The 20,519-nt window shown below is 36.0% G+C and overlaps 1 long non-coding RNA gene across 1 annotated transcript in view; it reads right to left on the reverse strand.

The window, feature by feature from the left end:
* Positions 1-4,103, reverse strand: part of LOC310632416 — a 28,265-nt gene extending 24,162 nt beyond the window's left edge. Inside the window, exons 1-2 of the long non-coding RNA XR_014490850.1 lie at positions 4,084-4,103; positions 3,747-3,832 (exon numbers count right to left, since the gene is read on the reverse strand). This is a non-coding gene — a long non-coding RNA (uncharacterized lncRNA). The remainder of the gene's footprint in view (positions 1-3,746; positions 3,833-4,083) is intronic.
* Positions 4,104-20,519: the final 16,416 nt, after the last annotated feature.

The raw sequence follows: 20,519 nt of genomic DNA on the forward strand, positions 1-20,519 counted from the left end.
TTTATTTAATGCCTTGAAATTAAACTTAAATAAAACAGTCATGAACTTACTTCATTACAAATGTACAACCATATTATTCTTAAAATAATTAAAAATAATTACAGTGAAATATAACTCTGTTAACAATGAAAAGGAACTGAACTATTGCTGACCTGTTTTTAAATCCAGCATCTCATCCCACTACACTTTTATTTTCAGTATTAATCAAAGGTGGAAAATGAAAGAACTAAATCATAATTTTCTCTAATACATAACATTTTAAAAATCTGTCTGCTGACCTTTCTGTCAATAACAATTTTTTATCTAGAGCTACATGCTACATCAGTGTAATTAAAGGTAAAGGTTCCCCCATACATGCGTGCTAGTCATTTCCAGCTCTGGGGGCTTGTGCTCATCTCCGTTTCAAAGCCGAAGAGCCAGCGCTTGTCCAAGGACGTCTCCGTGGTCATGTGGCCGGCATGACTAGACGCCAAAGGCGCACGGAACGCTGTTACCTTCCCACCGTAGTGGTCCCTATTTTTCTACTTGCATTTTTACGTGCTTTCGAACTGTTAGGTTGGCAGAAGCTGGGACGAGTAACAGGCACTCACTCTGTTACGCGGCACTCGGGATTCGATCCGCCAAACTGCCGACCTTCTGATCGACAAGCTCAGCGTCCTAACCCACTGAGCCACCACGTCAGTAGGTATTACATGCTACATCAGTGTAATACCTACTGATAAATAAAGGGAGATACTGACAAAATGTAATTTCAAATTCCAGAAATCATAGAGCTGGGAAAGGTGGCAATAGCTGGAAGGAAAGAGAGAAGCTATATTTTTTAATACGAGCAGATCCTTTTAATGAAAAAGTTTACTCAAAAAGATCTACCAACCAATAATTTCACTTGGTATATGAAAATGTGTTTCTCATAATATTTTATTTATTCTTTTCCATTTAAAAAAAACTCAAGGCAAAATGTATACAGGACACAATACAAAATATTAATCATGAATAATTTGCCTCGAGCAAACATGCATTTTACCTGAGAAAAAGAAAAGGACAGCAATATTTCAACTGTATTCTCTCATTAGGACATTCCATGGATGGGATAGAAGGCACAATGTCTGCTAGGATGGAATTAAACGCAAATGAGCTGCCCTGCATGTATTGGGCTTCAGATCCCATTGTTCCCTGAACGTGTATCCAGGCTGTACAGGGGTGGTGGTTTGTTGCTTCCCGAGTCTCCTTTGTTAAGTGTTCACTCCATATTCAAAGCCAACATTTTTATCTTTGTTTTCTTCATCATAAATGAAGATACGTAAGAAGCACACTGCTTCTAAAATATCTAAGCTCTTTTAAGCAGCAATGGCATGACAGCATTGAGGAGCTGGAACAGAGAGTCCTGGGAAGAGGGAACTCAAGGCAGAAACTGGAAGATGAGCACCCAAGAACATACAGTACTGTTATGTATCTTATTAACCCTGACCAGGAATATCACCAAATTTTTAGGGAAGCTTAGCAAGTATGTACACCTTTATGTAATAGTTTCACATTCAAGACCTTATAGCAGAGAACAGATCCCAGAAGGATATTTGGGACAGCGATGGTCACTCTGTAAGTTGAATCAAACAAAATTCTCTCTCGCTAACAGCAAGGTACACCACTGACCAACTAGTATGAATGAATGAATGAATGCGATAAGCAGATTCATAAGGCAAAATCCAGTAGATCTTCTATTATTTTTAAGTGATTGAAATAGAATTAACCTGCCTATAGAATATATTCCAATTCTGAATGATTTTGGAAATTTTTATTAAAAATGTTAGATCAGACTTTTCAATGACCGATTCAGACATGGTTGACAAAGAATATCATAATCCAGTATCTGTATTTCCTTGTGCAAGGTCTTAATACTTGTAGTAAAGGTAAAGGTAAAGGCTCCCCCGCACATGCATGCTAGTCGTTTCCAACTCTAGGGGCCAGTGCTCATCTCCGTTTCAAAGCCGAAGAGCCAGCGCTTGTCCGAGGACGTCTCCGTGGTCATGTGGCCGGCATGACTAGATGCCAAAGGCGCACGGAACACTGTTACCTTCCCACCGTAGTGGTCCCTATTTTTCTACTTGCATTTTTACGTGCTTTCGAATTGCTAGGTTGGCAGAAGCTGGGACGAGTAACAGACGCTCACTCTGTTACGCAGCACTAGGGATTCGACCCACCAAACTGCCGACCTTCTGATCGACAAGCTCAGCGTCCTAACCCACTGAGCCACCGCGTCCCTTCTTAATACTTGTATACCTGATCAAAAATAAAAATTTACTGGCAATGACTATTTAAATAGGTGGCTATTCAAACTTAGTATATTCTACACAGCATAAATTTACTCTGATTAATGTATTAGCTGAGAAATCATTCCGTGCTATCAGAAAGCTGTTTCAAATATTGTATCATTTTGGACATGGTGACATTTTCCTTTTCTGTTTTAAACAATTTAATGTGTATTCAACTTTTAAAATCCAAGGAATTAACCAGTCATACACAACCAGTAGAGCAATGGCAACAGCAGAAGGTCTTAAGCTTATTGTCTAGATACAAAAATTCCCCTCACTGCCAAAAACATTTTCCAAGTGAGAGACCATCACGAAAAGTCTCTTCACTGACTGCCACTTGCCCTTATTTCATATGGCTTCCTGCAACAAATCTTAAAATTCTGGAAAAAGTCATAATTACATGCTGAGAATGTGTCTCTTGAATCTGCAGAGACAATTTGAAAAGATCAGGAGTGACCAGCCCCTTTCAGAAATAACCATCTTAGTTTTCTTCGTGAGCTGGCTGCAGGCTGCCATTTTCTCTTTAATCACTTATCCTTTGGAAGCTCTAGCTTGCTTTTAAGCTTTATGTAATCCCTTGTGATAATTTTCTTTTACAATAAGAGGCATTTTCCTTATCTTACAACAGATCTGCTCTACAAATCTCTTCATTGAAGAGAATTAGCTGCCTCCTTTTACTTTGGATGATTTACAAATACATTTTTGCTCTTTGTAATGCATGGATGTTTCTGTGGGTCTGAGTCTGTCTAAATATAAAACATACAGACTATATTGATGGAAATGTAAATTGCATATATATATATATATATATATATATATATATATATATATATATATATATATATATATATATATATATATATATATATATATATATGCAATTTATATTTCCATCTCCATTTCTAACAGAAGCTATACCTTTTAAAAGGCAAAGTGGATTTATAAATCTCTAGAATAAAAAGGAATTAGTTATCAAATGACCAATTTTGTTAAAAGATGTCATAGACATCTACATCACATGGCCAAAAAGCTTTAGGTTTCTCTTAACATCTTGCTATTATGAGACTTCCAAATGCATTATCTAATATATCACAGAGAACTAACCATAATCAGAAAGAGTATAGGTAGATCTCAACAACCAATCATTTAGTGACCAAAATTAAAACAGCACTGAAAAAACTGACTTACGGTGTGATACTTGCACTTATGACAGCATCCTTCTGGTGACATGATCAAAATTCAGGCACTTGGCAACATTACAGCGTCCAAAGCCATGTGATCCCCACATGCAATTTTCTCAGTTGGCCTCCAACAAGCAAAGTCAATAGAGAAGTCAGATTTGCTTAACGACCACATAATTCGCTTAACTGCAGTGATTCACTTAACAACCTTGGTGTAAAAAAAGGTCATAAAATCGGGCACAATTCACTTACCCACCTTTCTGCTTAGCGGCAGAAATTCTTGTCCCAATTCTGGTGGTAAGACTACCCCATACTGAAACTATAAAAAGGGCTCTTTCAGTTCTGATTGATAGAGAAAAAAGAAACATAAATCACTACCCTGTTGTTTTATTATGTGTAATATTTGGTTCAAAAGTAGCTTCTTATGCTCAAAATAAAATAAAATGCAACTTCTATCAAAATATCAAGATTATAAGAGTATTTGCTTGTTAAAGATACATCACAAATATATGCATATTGATATTTAACAACATAAACTACAAATTTAAATCCTTAAAGACCTAGAAGGTAGTGTAGAAAATTATCCTACTTACCAGGATGCTTAGACCTCCACCGTCATCTGTCCTAACAACTATAGGATACCAGAAAAACAAAACATTAACCTGGCCTTATGAGGCAAAATATGCCCTTTCAAACTTGCATTACATTATCACATATTTACACAGGACTGAGTTTGCATCACAATAGCACAATACATATTTCATCATTTGCTCCCGCTTCCTCCCATATCTATGATACCATGCACAATTCTCTAAAGCCGTGCATTTACTCATTTACTTCTTTACCAAAGCGGATTCCTAATCAAATATTGTCTTAAAAATACAATTTATAAAGTCCTATTAAATTACTGGTTAGTATTCTGAAAAAGAATATAATACTAATTGCACATTTTGACAATTCAATGAAAAAAGCAAAAGCAAGCCCATCTGAGAAATATTTTTCCATGCTTACAACTATTCAGTGCAAACTGTATTTTTGGCATTTCTCTCTAGTCCTTCTTGTGATTAAACACGCTTCAAATTTCAGACATTTATCTTAATACCATGCAATTACCAGTACATATAGTACACAGTAAGAACAAATGCATTCAAAATAGAACCTTAAATCCAAATTCTTTTCTTGTTTTTTATTATTTCCTATTAATTTACTCACATAGAAATATTTTGCAAGAGGTACATGCACTCTATTCATATTTAATTAAAACTGTAAAAGTTGTTTTAACATTTTTCTTTTTTGAAGTCTAGTGTGAAAATAAGATGAGGATAGCATCTAACAATAAAAAGGCATCTTTATTCAAGGCTAAATGCATAAAGCAATCTAAGCATTTGATCTGGGTTTCTCTAGCCAATCTATCTTTTATTTAAAACAACTTGCTGAGTGGCCCAATTTTTATATTTCCCAAACTATGTTTTTATGTACGCTTTGCCAATTTGTGCAAAAACAAGGGGAAGATATCAGCACCTATCAATTGCGTTGTTAAGTTCCCAGTTCTTTCAGATTTCTTCCCACCAATTTATCTGAAAAACAAGTATTTGCAAACACGGGTAGCCTCATTTCTTATGTCCTTTCATTTTTCATGAAGTGTTTTCAAAAGACTTCAATCAACCTTAATGGTGCATTTTTAGTTAAGGAAACAGAATGGAAGAGAAGTCAATTTAAGCTCCCTGATGAACAAGTGTCTACAGAATGTGGAGGAGGGAGAACCATAAATGGGTTTAGCAAACACAGCCAAGATAAGCAATATGCCGTGAGCAGAGCACTCAGGGAACCAGGCATACAATAGAAGCCGTAAAATACTGCAGAGCCTTTTTAAACTACAGACAATTGGAACAATAGGCTGAGCCTAGACATCTGTGTTAAACTGTGAGGAGGAAGGTGAAAAGGAAGCTGCAGTTCTGTAAAAGGGGGCTTAAAAATAGAATAGAGGGGCTTAAAGCAGAATTAAATAAACGTGGGGGTAGTTGACTGGGCTAGAAATCAAAATTGGCATATTTTGTAGTTTAATTCACTTTGTAAGAAATTGTCTCCTTTTAAAAAAGAGATAAAGGCACTATTTCAAGTGGTTGCTTTATCCTTTCTCTGGAATAAATAACCCTATTTTTATAGCCACCATTTCCTCCTGCGGTGCTTCCCAGAATTATTAGGCAATGTTGCTTTTGCAAAAATGAAATTGTTTAGCTATATAAGCATGCTGGGTGGTGGCATTGCCCAAAGGATAACAACATAAGCAGTAAAAGGCTAAAGGCAAATGACATGGTCCAGGAAGAGTGTCTCCTGAACTTCTGTTTCACAGAAACATGCTCAGATCTCTCCCTGTGCTCAGTTGATGAAACTTCTCTGCAACTACTCAAGTCTTATTACCGGGAGCAATACTTAAGGCTCTGAAATACTAAAGGGGCAGTAGGAATGTTTCAACCATTAGGTAAAATGAGACTGTCACTCATGGAGCAAATTTTGAGATGTGAAAGTGGGGATATCTTTTTATTTACCAAAGATAACAGATGTGGGCTTCCTCTAAAAACCAAGATCAAAAATATTTGATGGGACATCTTCCTGATATAGGCATCCATTCTGTGGAATTTACTTTTAAAAACACTAACCAAGTCCCGTGGCTTTTTAAAAGTCGACATAGATGTGATGTGGCAACCATGTTTATTGTTGTTTATGGAGAGCCAGCCTTACCATTAGATAAACGAAGTCAGCTGTCTTAGCAGGTTTTTATTCTTGTCTTGACTATATGCATTTGCTGCCAAGTAGGGGGAAAGAGCCAATTGTGACATTTACTGCCTCAGCTGCCAAAACAACTTGCTTGGTCTTGGATATTATATACCATGACTTTGCGAGGAGGGGCTCCATTAGCTGCTGTGCATCAAGCAACAAAATCCTGAGTTGGCCCTTGATGCCTATAGCAAAGACTGAAGAAGACCTGCTTTTAAGAAGATCTGAAAAAAGAGTGTATTAGTGTAGCATAAATGTAATTTTCACTCAGCCTGCAAAGACAATATAAATAAAGACATATAGCTTGACTAGTGTCAGAAGTAAGGACTGTGAGGAGGTACCATAGCATGTTTGTTGTCCTTTGCCTGCATAAATAAAACAATACTAATTGATAAATAATTCTGGGTTTCAATTAAGGATGGTGGGAAGGGTGAAAAAATTCAGATTATCAAATCTTTTATGTACTTCCCCATTGCTTTCATTCTTTGGAATGTATTTTTTACGTGAATAGGGAATGTGTATACAGCTACTCCAATCAGCCCCCAGATTAACTTTTCTGTTGCTGAGTAGAATAGTAGGAATATTTTTACCAACATGTCTGGAGGATACTATTCTGCTTGTGTATTTTAACTAGGCTTGAAATTATTTTAAATTTGATATTTTTGTATTATTTTACTTGTTCTTCCACGCTGTAGGGATATAAAAACTGAAAGCAAACTGAAAAAAAACATTATTCAATAAAAGTTTGTCTCATTTTTTTAAAAAGTTTTTTTTCATGCTTTACTAAGTTTACCGTTTTGCTATGTGCTACTTACACTTCAGAACGTGAAACTTCTTCTCTTGCAATATTGATGGTGGTGATAATGTATTAAACTTATTAGACTTGAGACTATAAATCACAAGACTACCCCACATGAAACAGCATGTATTTTATGACAGTGCCTTCATAAATCCTTGACTGGAACCTGGATCACTGGAGTCAACAACTAATCAATTGAACAATCCTATTTAAAACATTATCATCATCATCAGTGCAGTACCTGTATAGTGTCTTCATTTCTGTTTTGACTGTTGTTTATTTTAGCAAATTTATTTAGCTATCCAAGCAATATTTCAGCTCAGCCACTATTTTCTTGTTTACATGGTACTGCAATCATTTTTATTCTACCTGAGATAAGGAGTTAGCCCTCTTCACTAGCTTAATGCAAAGATAAAGTACATGAGGATCGGTAAGGAGAGCATTAAAGTGCACAAATACAGCCCTCATTATTCTTTTAATGTGTATGTCAGCAAGACAAGGAATTAAAAGCGAAAATCAATGTAACTCCAAAAGAACATCTGATTCACGTCTACAGAAAGCATGTTTCCTATCTTTATCCTGTGTGATCCGTAAAGAAGGATTTTCTCTGAAACAATTAATTTGGTGGCCCAAACCATTTTTAAATCTAAGGAGATTTAAAGAAGGGGGACGGAATAAAATAAAACCGCTCATCTTCTTGGTGTCCTTGTAGGCAAACTGATTGCAAGATAATTCCATCACATGCCTGTTTGCCAACTGCAATGTGGTACTGTATGTAATTGGATTGTAAAGACAAATAGAAGATACAAGAAATCTCTGCAACCTTCTTTACACTGATTTAATGTCCACTTCTTTTATTCTTCTTTCATTACTTCCTTCTCAAAAGACGAAAACACCTTGTGATAAAAAAGAATATAGGGGGCATGGTAATTACCTAAAAATTTAACTCTTCAGTATTTCAACTTGAAAGTGAAAAACGTAGCAAATACGCCATGTCCTGTAGGGAGGGGGAAAGTGGAACACGGAGACTATTAACACAACTTTCCTTTGTGTCTGGCAGCAATGAACAGATGGTGTGCAATCATATAAAAAATCACATACTGGAAGTCTTTCCTTAACAGTCTAGATGTCAAAACTGTTTGTAGACGGTGTCAAGAGGGAGGAATGGCCACAGTCAGAGGACCCAAATAAGAAGCCAGGGACTCATGCCAATGATGAGAACAATTGGAAATCCAGACAAGGATTTGTTTGATATAGAAATCTTGATAGCCATTGTTAATCTATAATCTAGCACTTAGTATTACTATAAAAGATTGTTCAAGTGGCAGCTCTCTATTAAAAGCAAACAGAACTGGTAGTTGTTTATTTTATTTGCCTGGCGACTTCTCTTCCAATTTGCTGTGACAGATCTGCTACTGTATTTATTTATTTATTTATTGCATTTATATACCGCCCTTTCCCTGAGGACTCAGGGCGGTTTACAGGGAATTAAAAATCAAACATACAAAAGTTAAAAACCAAGTTTAAAAATATTAAATTCACCCTGTACTCTTAAAAACCCAGTTAAAATTTTTTCTCCTCAGCCTATATTAAGGTTTAATTTAGTAAATTAATAAAGCTATCCATACATGATATATGTCCTAGGTACAGTAAATATAAGCAGACAAGAAACCTAAATATCTCACAAATTGAGAAGAAGCTATGAATAGAAGTCTTCCTGTTCATTCCTGCACTAATTATGGATCTAGTCTTACCACTGGCAGTCATTTTCTACTCTATCTCAGAGCGTGACTTAATTATTTCTAATGCTGATACAGCAGAATTACTGTGTTAGTCTATTAAGAGGAAGCTGGGTACCCAGGAAACATCTTCTAAAAACCAAACAAAACATTCCACTCAGTTATAAGAATGAATGAAAACTATTGTTTTAAAAAAGCTATCAAAAGTTAAGGGAAGCATGTCTAATAGTTCAAGTGTGACAAAAAGAGCATTATGAAACAAGGGGAAAAAATAGCAGTTTTGAAAATGAGACTGCAGTGAACCTTTGCTGTGCTTAACATGCCTTTAAAAAAAATCAGGATAATCGTGAATGGCCATTCTCTCTTGCATAATTGCATGTATGACTTATTTCTTCATTTAATTATTGTACAATTCTGCTGTACATTTTTTGTTTTGTGAAGAAGACAAAACATAAAAATATTAGAACAGTAAGATAACAGTGGTGGCTCTGAAGAATTACTTCCAGATCCTTTTTCATGTTACCATAAGTCTAGAGCAGTAGAGTCATGCTTCTGAGATTTCTGGAAGCTCCCATGATTTTGCAAGATGTCAAACATTGGACCAAATACAAAGACCAGATGTAGAACAAGATAAAAATAGATCTAACTTGCCTAGAAACTCCACAGTGAGATTTTCTATTCAGACTATCACAACAATCAATTACCATCATACATTTCTGATAATTCCGCTAATTTTGGAAGGCACAACAATCAATTATCACTGAATTCCTTGTGAAGCTGAAATAGGATTCTAATCCACGAAGGCATGGCAGCTGTAAAATATGACAGAAGAATGCCTACTTTCCCCCTGCAACAAAATTATCACTACCAGCTATCCTCTAAATATAACTGTTAAAAACTATAAATCAAGCAATGATTATTATCTTGATTAGTGGAATTTCAGTCCAAAAACCCTTTATTTAAGATGTGAGAGGGATCTGTGAGTCTTAGTGGACAATCACTTAAATATGAGCCAGCAGTGTGCTGCAGCTGCCAAAAAAACCAACAGAGTGCTAAATTGCATTAACAGAGGGATAAAATCAAGATCATGTGACATGTTAATACCACTTTATAATGCCTTGGTAAGGCCACACTTGGAATACTGCACCCAGTTTTGCAGAGAGGAGCAACAAAGATGATTAGGGGACTGGAGGCTAAAACAAATAAAGAACGGTTGTTGGAATTGGGCATGTTTAGTTTAATGAAGAGAAGGACAAGGGGTGACATGATAGCAGTGTTCCAATATCTCAGGGGTTGCCACAAAGAAGAGGGAGTCAAGCTGTTCTCCAAAACAGTTGAAGGCAGGACAAGAAGCAACAGATGGAAACTAACCAAAGAGAGAAGCAACCTAGAACTACGTAGAAATTTCCTGACAGTTAAAACAACCTGCCTCCAGAAGTGGTGAATGCTCCAACACTGGAAGTTTTTAAGAATAGATTGGACAGGCATTTGTCTGAAATGGTATAGGGTTTCCTGCCTGAGCAGAGGGTTGGACTAGAAGGTCCAAGGTCCCTTCCAACTCTATTATTATTATTGTAGTTGTTGTTATCATCATTATTATCATTGATTGAAATTAATTAGGTTCTACACAATTATCATTGATACAGTGAAAATGGGAGAAACCAGTTAGTTAGCTCAAACTTTTAGAGATTTAAAAAGTGAAAGCCAGCATATTGAATCAACTAATTCTTTCACTAGAAGGTGTTTGATTGCCTGATTTGATTTGCATTTCACTGAAAAGTGAAGTTCAGGGCAGCATGCATAACCTAATTATTTTGTCTTGTACATTGGGTTAAGAGATAGCAACTGGCTCAAAGTAGTCTAGTGAATATTAATGCAGTGCAGAATTAAATATTAGTAATTCATGTTCAGCAGTACAATCTGAATCTGGGTCTTCCTAATTTTAAGACAGCTATTTAACTGCCGCCCTGAGTCTTCAGAGAAGGGCGGGATATAAATGGGATAAATAAATAAATAAATAAACCACTACAACACATTTCACAAAGCTAAAGCAATGACAAGTACTTTTCTAGTTCTATATCTTCAGGTTATTACAAAGTGAAACTTATTTGTGGCTACAGCAATAGACACACAATATACTTTTCTATTCCTGTTTTGGTTTATACTAGCATAAAGAAAAGTTCTGCATAATATAAAAAATGGCCCATAATTTGTAAATTAAAGAGTTTCCAAGATAACACTAGAAAAAAAATTGAATATTTTTAATGATTTAATGAATTAATTAAAATATTCCAAATTAACAAAGTTTTTAAGTTCAGCATTTAAAGTATTTGTTTTTGTTTTATTGAATATGATTCCTAGTTTAATATGGAATTACAATATATGCTTGTTTGTAAATTGATTTATATTTGCTTTTAATCCTAAATTACATATTTGGGAAGTTGTATGTTATTCAGAGTCCATTGATTGGAACAGCCTAAAAGCCCTGCAAAGATCAAAAAAACAAATTGGGAAAGGTCAAATGCAAGACAACTTTTTATTGCTGGGACAAAAATGTGCAGCATGGTAATAGTTATGAGCACAAAAGACTATGCAAAAAAATTAGAACTAAACCGGCATCACTATATTAATGTAAAATAACTTAGTCTATTTCATATCTATTATTGCTACCAGGGCTTTTTTTTCTCATAGAACGCTCAGAACGGAGTTCCGGCACCTTTTTTGGATGGAACCTTGTAGGGTAGGCAAGGTGGGTTGTATGACATGTGTGAGTTCCGGCACCTTTTTCTTTTACAAAAAAAGCACTGATAGCTACTGACACAGAATGGCTAACAACCTTTCTGTTGATGATCTCAATTTTTTTCTAAGGAAAAATATAGCAGAACTGGATATAAACCATAGTGGTCTCAGATACTTTTCTCCAGAATTTTGCAAAAATTAGCTGCAAAGAACAAGACTATGTCCATGTACAATTCATAATTTTAAAAGTTAATGAGTGAAAAGTGAAAAGCTCTACTGTTTTTGTACTAAAGATGTAATATAAACTGTACAGTAGTTTCTCTTCTACATGGTGAGCATCAGCACCAAAACATTCAGCGTTATAGGCGTTCGCGTACACATATTCAATCCTCTTTTCTTCATCTTTTAAAAAAACAGTGTTCTGCATGGTTTGTAATAACATTATAATGAGGCCACTCTGCACACAAAAACTGTCCAATTCTATCCAAGACAATCTTCTAGATTCATCAAGATAGACAATCACCCCTTTCACTCATGCTGTAATAGGAAGATTTTAACCAATACCTTTTGATTGGAGTTGGACTTAAGAGAGCGGAGAGGAGAAAAAAAACCTGCCATGACTTAGCTGGGAGCCTTATTTGAAATGCAATGAGACTGAGAAAAGGAAAGTGCAATTTCCCTTGTGGGCTTGTTGGAGAAAAGAATGAGGCATTTGTTCCAGTATTCTTAATTGTTTCTGATTGCTGTTTGTGTAGCTCTTTCACTTTTCAAACCTGAAAATCACCTTCAAGTGTTCTACCAGTTCCTTTCATGAGCACTGCCTGTTTTTATATACATACAGCAAATAATTTCCCCATTACAACAGCAGAAGTATGTTATCTAGCCTTTAAAATTCAGTTTATTACATTTAAAGAGAATTTAAATAACAGTGGTGGATGCAAAGTGATACAGAAAACACAAGAAGAATTAAGGTGACAGGCTTAACTTGGCAGTAAATGTGCCTTGCCAATTGTTGTCCAGGAATGACTTTGGAGAAGATAGATGTGGATTTTTCAGTAATGAAGGTACCTGATGATAGCTCCTGAGGTTTTAGTTATTGGCCCAGCCTTCAAATGTTCACTGCACAGCAATCATAACCAACATCCAGGACAACCCTACATTAAATTGAAGAAAAAACCACCACAGTTGTTCTCATATTTAGAACCTGCGTATCTGCTTAATATAAGTCCCACACAAATGGACTTTCACTGCTAAAACAAAATATAATGGAGAAAAAAACATGATCAGAGAATCAAACAACTAAAATTAATTGAAATAAATAGAACCAACCAAAAATGTAATTAAAGGAATGCATTTTTGCCATTTTCCTGAATACTGGGGAGGGAAATAATTCTGAAGCCTCAAAGCCACTTAGAAGACCTGTTCCTATATACCAAACAAATGAGCCTCTGGCAGTGGGACATCTTCCAAATGCCTAAGTGATCAAGTAGCAAACAATGGTAAATCATTCAGGGCTTTAAAGGCAATAGGCTATTAGTCTATACATTTTACTATATTTTGCACTAGCTTCAAATTATGGTCCCAATAGTATAGCAACCCCATTTTACTTTCTTACTTGCTTTCATATTAGGAGTTTTCCTCACAGGACAGGCAGAAGATCTAGGTAAGGGAACAGTACCCTTTTCATTGCAACACACTGCTGAGAAGCCTGAATGTAGAGAGACAGATATTCATTGTAACATATAGTAATCAGAGATTGCAAAGACTTAATTGTTTGGCAAGCAATGGTGTGGATTTTTTAAAAGATGGAAATAGAAAGAAATGGGGAATAAATAGACTAAACAGCAAATAATAAGTAATACTGAATTTTTAAAAACATGACAGCAACCCCTACTTTTAATTAATCTACTAATAAGCATTAAAATAAGGTATTCTACTAGTAATTCCTAAAGTACCGTAAGTGTAATTAAAAGTTGCTGGCTCACGCTAATATATTATATGCAGCCAACTGTGTGATTTATTTGTAATTATTTCTTAAAAGATTCTGCTCTTATAATGCATCATAAATGAAATGTAGATTCCACCTTGGGAGCTCCAATTGGTCTAGTGCAGTCCTGCCAAGGTTTGGGCATAATTTGCTAGCTATTCCTGCCAAGGTTGTGGCAGATAAGTGGTTCAATTCTCTTATCAATTTCACCATTTTGCTTCTACATTAGTGCAAGTTCAGCATTGACCTACAAACCTCTAGACCAGAGGTTCCCAACCTTTTGGGCACCAGGGACCTGTTCCGTGGAGAGAGGTTTTTTTGCGGACCGGAGGGGGCGTGGTTTTGTGTGCTACCTGCATCCCGTGGATGGGGCTTTGCTTGTTTGTGCGGCCCAGGTGCTAGCACGCCATGGACTGGTACTGGTCTACAGACTGGAGGTTGGAGACCCCTGCTCTAGACCAGTGTTTACTGGCCTCAATTATATTATGTAGCAATTCTGGGAGTTAAAGTCCACATTTCGTAAACTAAGTAACATTGAGAAAGGCTAACCTGGATAAGGAAGTTTAGTTCATAACAGAGCTATGACAACAACAGCATTAAGAATTTAGAACAATCTGCCCAGAACGATCTTAAAGCCTTTGGCCTTTAATTTCCTATTTAGACAAGCAGTGAGTGTTATAGTTTATGTAGTCTCTTTTAGGAACTTGATTTCATCATTTAATTCTTGTTTCCTTATTCTTTAGCTTCTTGAAAATATGTTATTGTATTGGTTTTGTAAGCTACCTTCAGTGCGAATAAAACAGAATAGAATAGGATAAATTTGTCTCCGGTGCATAAGCTCCCTTGTACATACAAGCAGCAAGTGATAGATCATGATCATAAAATACAATCATCATAAATCATAAGCTACAACATTCAGTGATAGTCATAGGATACTAAATAAGCAATCAACATAAATCATAATAGGATACTAATAAAAGCAATCAACATAAATCATAAGATACAAACAACAGTTATAAGAAGCTAAGGAAATAGGTAATAGGAAAGATGAGAAGGGTAATAGTGCAGGTAGTCCTCAACTTACAAGTTCACTTAGTGACCATTCAAAGTTATAATGGCCCTGAAAAAAGTGACTTTTAAGACTGTTTTTCACACTTATGACCGTTGCAGCATCCCCATGAGCAAAATTCAGACAGTTGGCAACTGATTTATATTTATGGGTTATATTTATGGGTTTGCAGTGTTGTGGGGTCATGTGATCCTTTTGCAACCTTCTTACAAGAAAAATCAATGGGGAAGCCAGACTCACTTAACAAACATGTTACTAACTTAACAACTGCAATGATTCACTTAACAACTGTGGCAAGAAAGGTTGTAAAATGGCGCAAAACTCACTTAACAAATGTTTCAATTAGCAACAGAAATTTTGGGCTCAATTGTGGTCATGTTGAAGACTATCTGTAATACACCCCTACTAGGTGGTTTGACACCCTGACCTAGGACATAAGACAATGTTGTGGGGATTAGTTGTTTAGCATGGGGGGAAAACTATCCTTGTGTCTAGTTGTTTTGGTGTACAATGCCCTATAGAATCGTCTTGAGGGAAGAAGAACAATTCAAATATAACTGAAATAGTAACTTACTGTTTGTTATTATTGCAGCTTTCAATAATAAACAAATATATATTAAAAAAGGAAATCCATACAAGTGATACAAAATAAAAAATAGAATAGAATAGATCCCTCTCATTGTTACTGTTATTGAGCAAGGTACCACCTATACTGTACCTGTGCATTTGGTTTTTCTTGACTAAAAGATGAACAAAAATTAAGATTTTTAAAGATTTTAAAGTTTTTGTTCAGTACCAGAAAACCATCACAGTAAGGGAGAGTTTTTCCCCAGTTGCTATCCTTCTGATGGCAGGAGAACTCAGAAAAGAACCTTTACTGAGTAAAATAGATTCTTGATATCTAAGCTGATTCTTTAGGTAAATCGTTATAATGACTTAGTCCCAGAGCGTTTGATCATTAATAGCCATCAAAATATAAAGGCTAACCCAGGGGTAGGCAACCTTGGCTCTTTTATGACTCCTGGACTTCAACTCCCAGAATTCCTGAGCCAGCCATGCCAGTTCAGGAATTCTGGGAGTTAAAGTCCACAAGTCATAAAAGAGCCAAGGTTGCCTTCCCCTGAGGTAACCTGATGGCCAGCTGCATCTTCTTTGTTGCTGGCAAAAAAAATGTATTGTCTACCATACTGAAATGCAAAAAGCTAAGTTGGGGAAACTAAATAAACCACATAGTAAACTTATACTCATCCTTCAATGCTTCATTGCCATTGTCCTGTTGTGGTTCGCAGCATCCAATATATAATATATTCCAAAGGATCTGGCAGCTTAAAGTATTACTATGAAAGAACAAATGAATTCTTCATATTCCTTTGTGAATGACAGCAATTGGGATAGGAATTTCCACCGCTACATGATGTGATCATAAAGCACATCATGTAACTGTACACTTAGCAACAGTAATTCTGGCATTTCCAGTTGCCATTATTAAGTGAATCCCACACCACTGTTAAATTAGAATCTCATGTGGTCACATTTACAACCTCCTGCTAGCTTCCCCATTGACTTTGCTTATAGGAAATTGGCAAAAATGTTCCATGCATGGAGTCATAGGGCACCAAATGGAAAATATTATATCAAACCTGACAGAAGGATTTTGTAGTGTTTGATTAGATTCAAACTCCAGGGCTTAAGAACTAAATTCAACTCATTTTATCTTATTCAGGATTCCTGCTTCAGTAGAATTCAGGCTTCATAATTGTTCATGGATAGATTAGGCCATAAGATCAGCAGTGAAAGTGAGAGAAGATAGGACAAGAAGTAATTTGAAAAAAATATTACAGATATTTAATAATTATTCCCATCAGAAACCAAGTTTAAGGGACATAGGCTAAAACCATTCACATAGGAGTTTTAAGAAGGGATTTTAAAAGGAGATAACCTTTAACCAAACAGAATAGATTAACAAAGTATAGCTATTCTTGCTTTATAAAATCTCTCCTTAAAAGATAATCAGAGTACTGGTAACAAGAGAAAATGAAAATACTGCCAGATTTGCCAGTGAGAAAAGTATGTGGATGAAATGTTAGCATTTGGCCACAAGAGGACACTGGATGGCAGTTTAAATCAAACCTCTGATGAGAAATCCTGCTGAAAAAAATAAAAGTAAGAACAACAACAAAAAAAGATGTTGTTACAATAATGATTAAAAATAATCCGGTAACAACAAGCCCTTTTATCAGCTTTCCTTTTGATGAAAACAGCCTTTCCTCCTAATTAAAAAAAATCTTTTTTTTTCAGAAATAAATGATGAGATTAACACATATTCGTTTGTGGCATTTTAATGCTCTTTAAGATTTCTTCAGTGCTAGTTCTTTTTTTAATTATTTGATAATGTGGAATATGGCGTTTTGCTGGTTCGCTGTGAGTCAAAACAGAAAGATGGTAGAGAGCTGAAAAGAAGCTGAAAACTCTTTTTCAGGTTTGTAAAATAAATGGCAAACTGAAATCAGCATGTGCCATATGTATATTTGTCATAACACAAGGTGTATAAGAGCCAGTTTGGTGTAATGTGAAGGCATCATGCTAGAAATGGGAACACTGTGACTTCCAATTCTGCCTTAGGCACAAAGCCAGCTGGGTGACTTGGACGTTCTCTCACCCCTAGGAAGGAGGCAATGGCTTATTACTTCTGAAATCTTGCCAAGAGAACTGAAGGGACTTGACCAGGCAGTGGTCAGAAGTCAACACTGATGCCAAAGATTTATTTATTTATTTTATTTATTTGATTTGATTTGTATACCGCCCTTCTCCCGAAGGACTCAGGGCGGTGAACAGGGACATAAATACCAAAATACCCAAAATACAGAAATTAAAAACAAATTAAACCCTAGTGCCCAAATGCAGAAAATAAATTACATTAAAACAATCATTAAAACAAAACCCATCAGACCAGGCCGGCTTGTTCAAACAAATAAGTTTTTAGGTTGCGTCGGAAGGAGCGAAGGTCGGGAGCCATCCGGAGCTCAACCGGTAAACGGTTCCACAGGTCAGGCGCACCCACAGAGAACGCCCTCCCCCTGGGGGTCACCAGACTGGCATTCTCTGAACGGCGGCACCCTGAGAAGGCCCTCTCTGTGGGAGCGCACAGGGCGGAGGGAAGTTGATGCCGGCAGATGCTCATCATGCACAAACACACACAAAACTCTTGTAGCACCAAACATCAGCCTCTGAACACCATGTTGGGCAGGGAAGCGAAAAAATATGTTTAATGGGTGAGAAATTAAGTTACACATGCAAATGTTCTTAAAATAACATTTTCCCTTCACATCTCAATTGATCTCCAAGTTTAAAATAAATTAAGATGTGAGCCCCAAAACCTAAGAGCAGAATCTAATGTCTAAATACAGAGCTTTCAAACAAAGAGGGGGCTACAGGGTGAGGCAAAGGGAGGTGGTGGTGGTAACAGCAACAGGCGGCTCTGTTAGCTGGAGATCACAAAGCTAGGAAGACTCTAGGGTTGACTCTCATAAGCAGCCTCTAGGCTGCAGGTTGTATACCTTTGTCATGAAATAATGTTTTGATGTGTGTGGAGACGACCTCTAGCCCTCCAGTTGAGGCATAGGTTCATCTATATGTAAAATAAAGAGAGTAAGATGTTATATGCTGAAATGCTGTTGCCAGCTCCAATTATATGCAACCTCATTCCAGCCATATTTGTTAAGTCATTTAAACAATTGGGTCATATTGAAAATATTGCTACGTGGAGTACTCCGGCTTGCCAGGTAAGGCTTTTAAAAATAATAATAATTTAATACATGTGTATTCGATCCAACTCTCAATCTGGACAGCTCAAAACAAATAAAAAATTACAATAAAACATAAAAGGAGAAATGATGACACATGTAACACTCCAAATGGAATGAAGTTAGAGGACTCCCTCCCCTTTGCAGGGATACTCCATTTGTAGCTCTTTCCCCATCTCAACAATCCACCAGTATGCCTTGGCCAGTGAAAAATAAGTTGTACTTGGGCTGGTTTTGGATTAACCCTTCCAAATATGGCTTTTTTGTGCCACTGTTTGTTCAAATTATATTTATTACTTGAAAGTCTCCTGTGTTTCATTTAATGACAGTCATAAAAGAAAATGTAACAATGGTATCTGACCATGGCAAAGAACAGAAGTCAGTGTCTTGCATCTACAGATAATGCCTACTGTACTCCAAAATAAAGAGTAAACCAGTGGTATGTCCATTTACAGGTAATCTTTGTCTTTTGACAACAATTGAACAGACCAGAATTTCCACTGTGTGTCATTGAGAAACCCTGCTCAAAACTCACATTTTTCATATAGCCTTTGACTGTTTGGAGTGGGGTTTTGAACTGTAAGGAGTCCAGGGCAGAGATCTAAGTGTCTTTCCCCCTTTTTGTCCCACATTAATATGTAAAGAAAGTCTTCACTGTTGCTCAAAAAATATATATAATTGGACATGAAATAAAATGCCAGATTGCTTCCTTGCTTTTCTGCAATACTTTAGCAACTGATTACCTCATTTTTAGAAAATCACTTTGAGCGTACCTAAAATTATGTCAGCAATACCCCATATACCATATACTTTTGAAGATGTTCAATACGAAGGTCTAGATTAAAAATAACGTAACTTATGCTCTTTCATGCAAATGAGGCCAAATTGAGAGCAAAAAGAGAGACTAACATTCAGAAATAGGAAATGAATAGTACATGATTAGATGGACATTGCTTGCTCTATTATTAAAAATAAATCAGTTCTTTTGTTCTGATGAACCTTCTGCTCTATTTGCAAGGAATTATATTAGCAACAGAAGTTTTAAGAATCTGTCTGAACAAATCAAGTAAAGCTAGGCAATAAAATAATGAAGGCCTATTTAAAACCTCATTTGGGTAACAGCAAACAAAATTCTATATTTTTCAGTTATGAGAAGCAGTTTAAAACTAATCACAGCTTTAAACTGTGATTCAATGTATTAATCCAATTAAATTTTCTACAGCAGCTAAATTATAGCTTTAGAACATGAGATGCTATATAATAATTGGTAAACTGTAATCTTGATACTCAAGACAGAAATCAGTATTTCTCAAATTTCCAATTACAAAGGGACATTATTTTCCAGAATTAGTATCTGCATATACATTACAATACTAAGGTTGGTTTCATGCACTGCAATAGCATACTTCTGAAAAAAATCTATATTAATATCCAGACCATAATTGCGAATTCTGACTGCCACATTTTAAGGACATTGTAAAAATAGAGTAAGCCTAAAGAATACACTGGGAAATATGATGCCTAGAAATTACATTCTTTAAGAAGCAATAGATAAAATTTAGATGTTTTTAGCTTGAAAAAGAGAAATGAAATGCAATAAAGTTTTCAAATCTCTGGAGATGGATACTAATTTACTGGGGACTCTATGGCAATCTGTCAGAGTTGTAGTTGCAAGTATCCTGCCCGGAGGTATTTTCAACCTCTAAAATTTTGTAATTCTAAGTAATACTACCAGATCTGGGCTGCAAAGATAACACCAAATTTCATTTGTTACAGGATGATTTTTGTTATCATCCTGTAATCATCTAGATTTTTGCAGCTCATATCTGATTGCCTAATCATGCCCATTTTGTGAGGTATGGCTATAGGTATAGTTTCTAATTAGAAGCAGCTATCAACATTGGCTCATTTGGAGGGGCAACTGGAGGAGAGACATCTAGAAGGACAGATAATTTTGCTGCCTTTTTAATTTAGCTGCAGAAGAATCAGTCAGCTGGGCTGCAGTGCAAGCAGGTCATGAAGAAAGACAAACAACCCAAACATATCTTAACCATTGCTGTATTTCCCATACAATATCACTTGAAAAATGTCTTGCAGTGTAGAATATTAATTTGA

This window comes from Vipera ursinii (assembly GCF_947247035.1).
Source record: "Vipera ursinii genome assembly, chromosome: 1".
Taxonomy (NCBI): domain Eukaryota; kingdom Metazoa; phylum Chordata; class Lepidosauria; order Squamata; family Viperidae; genus Vipera; species Vipera ursinii.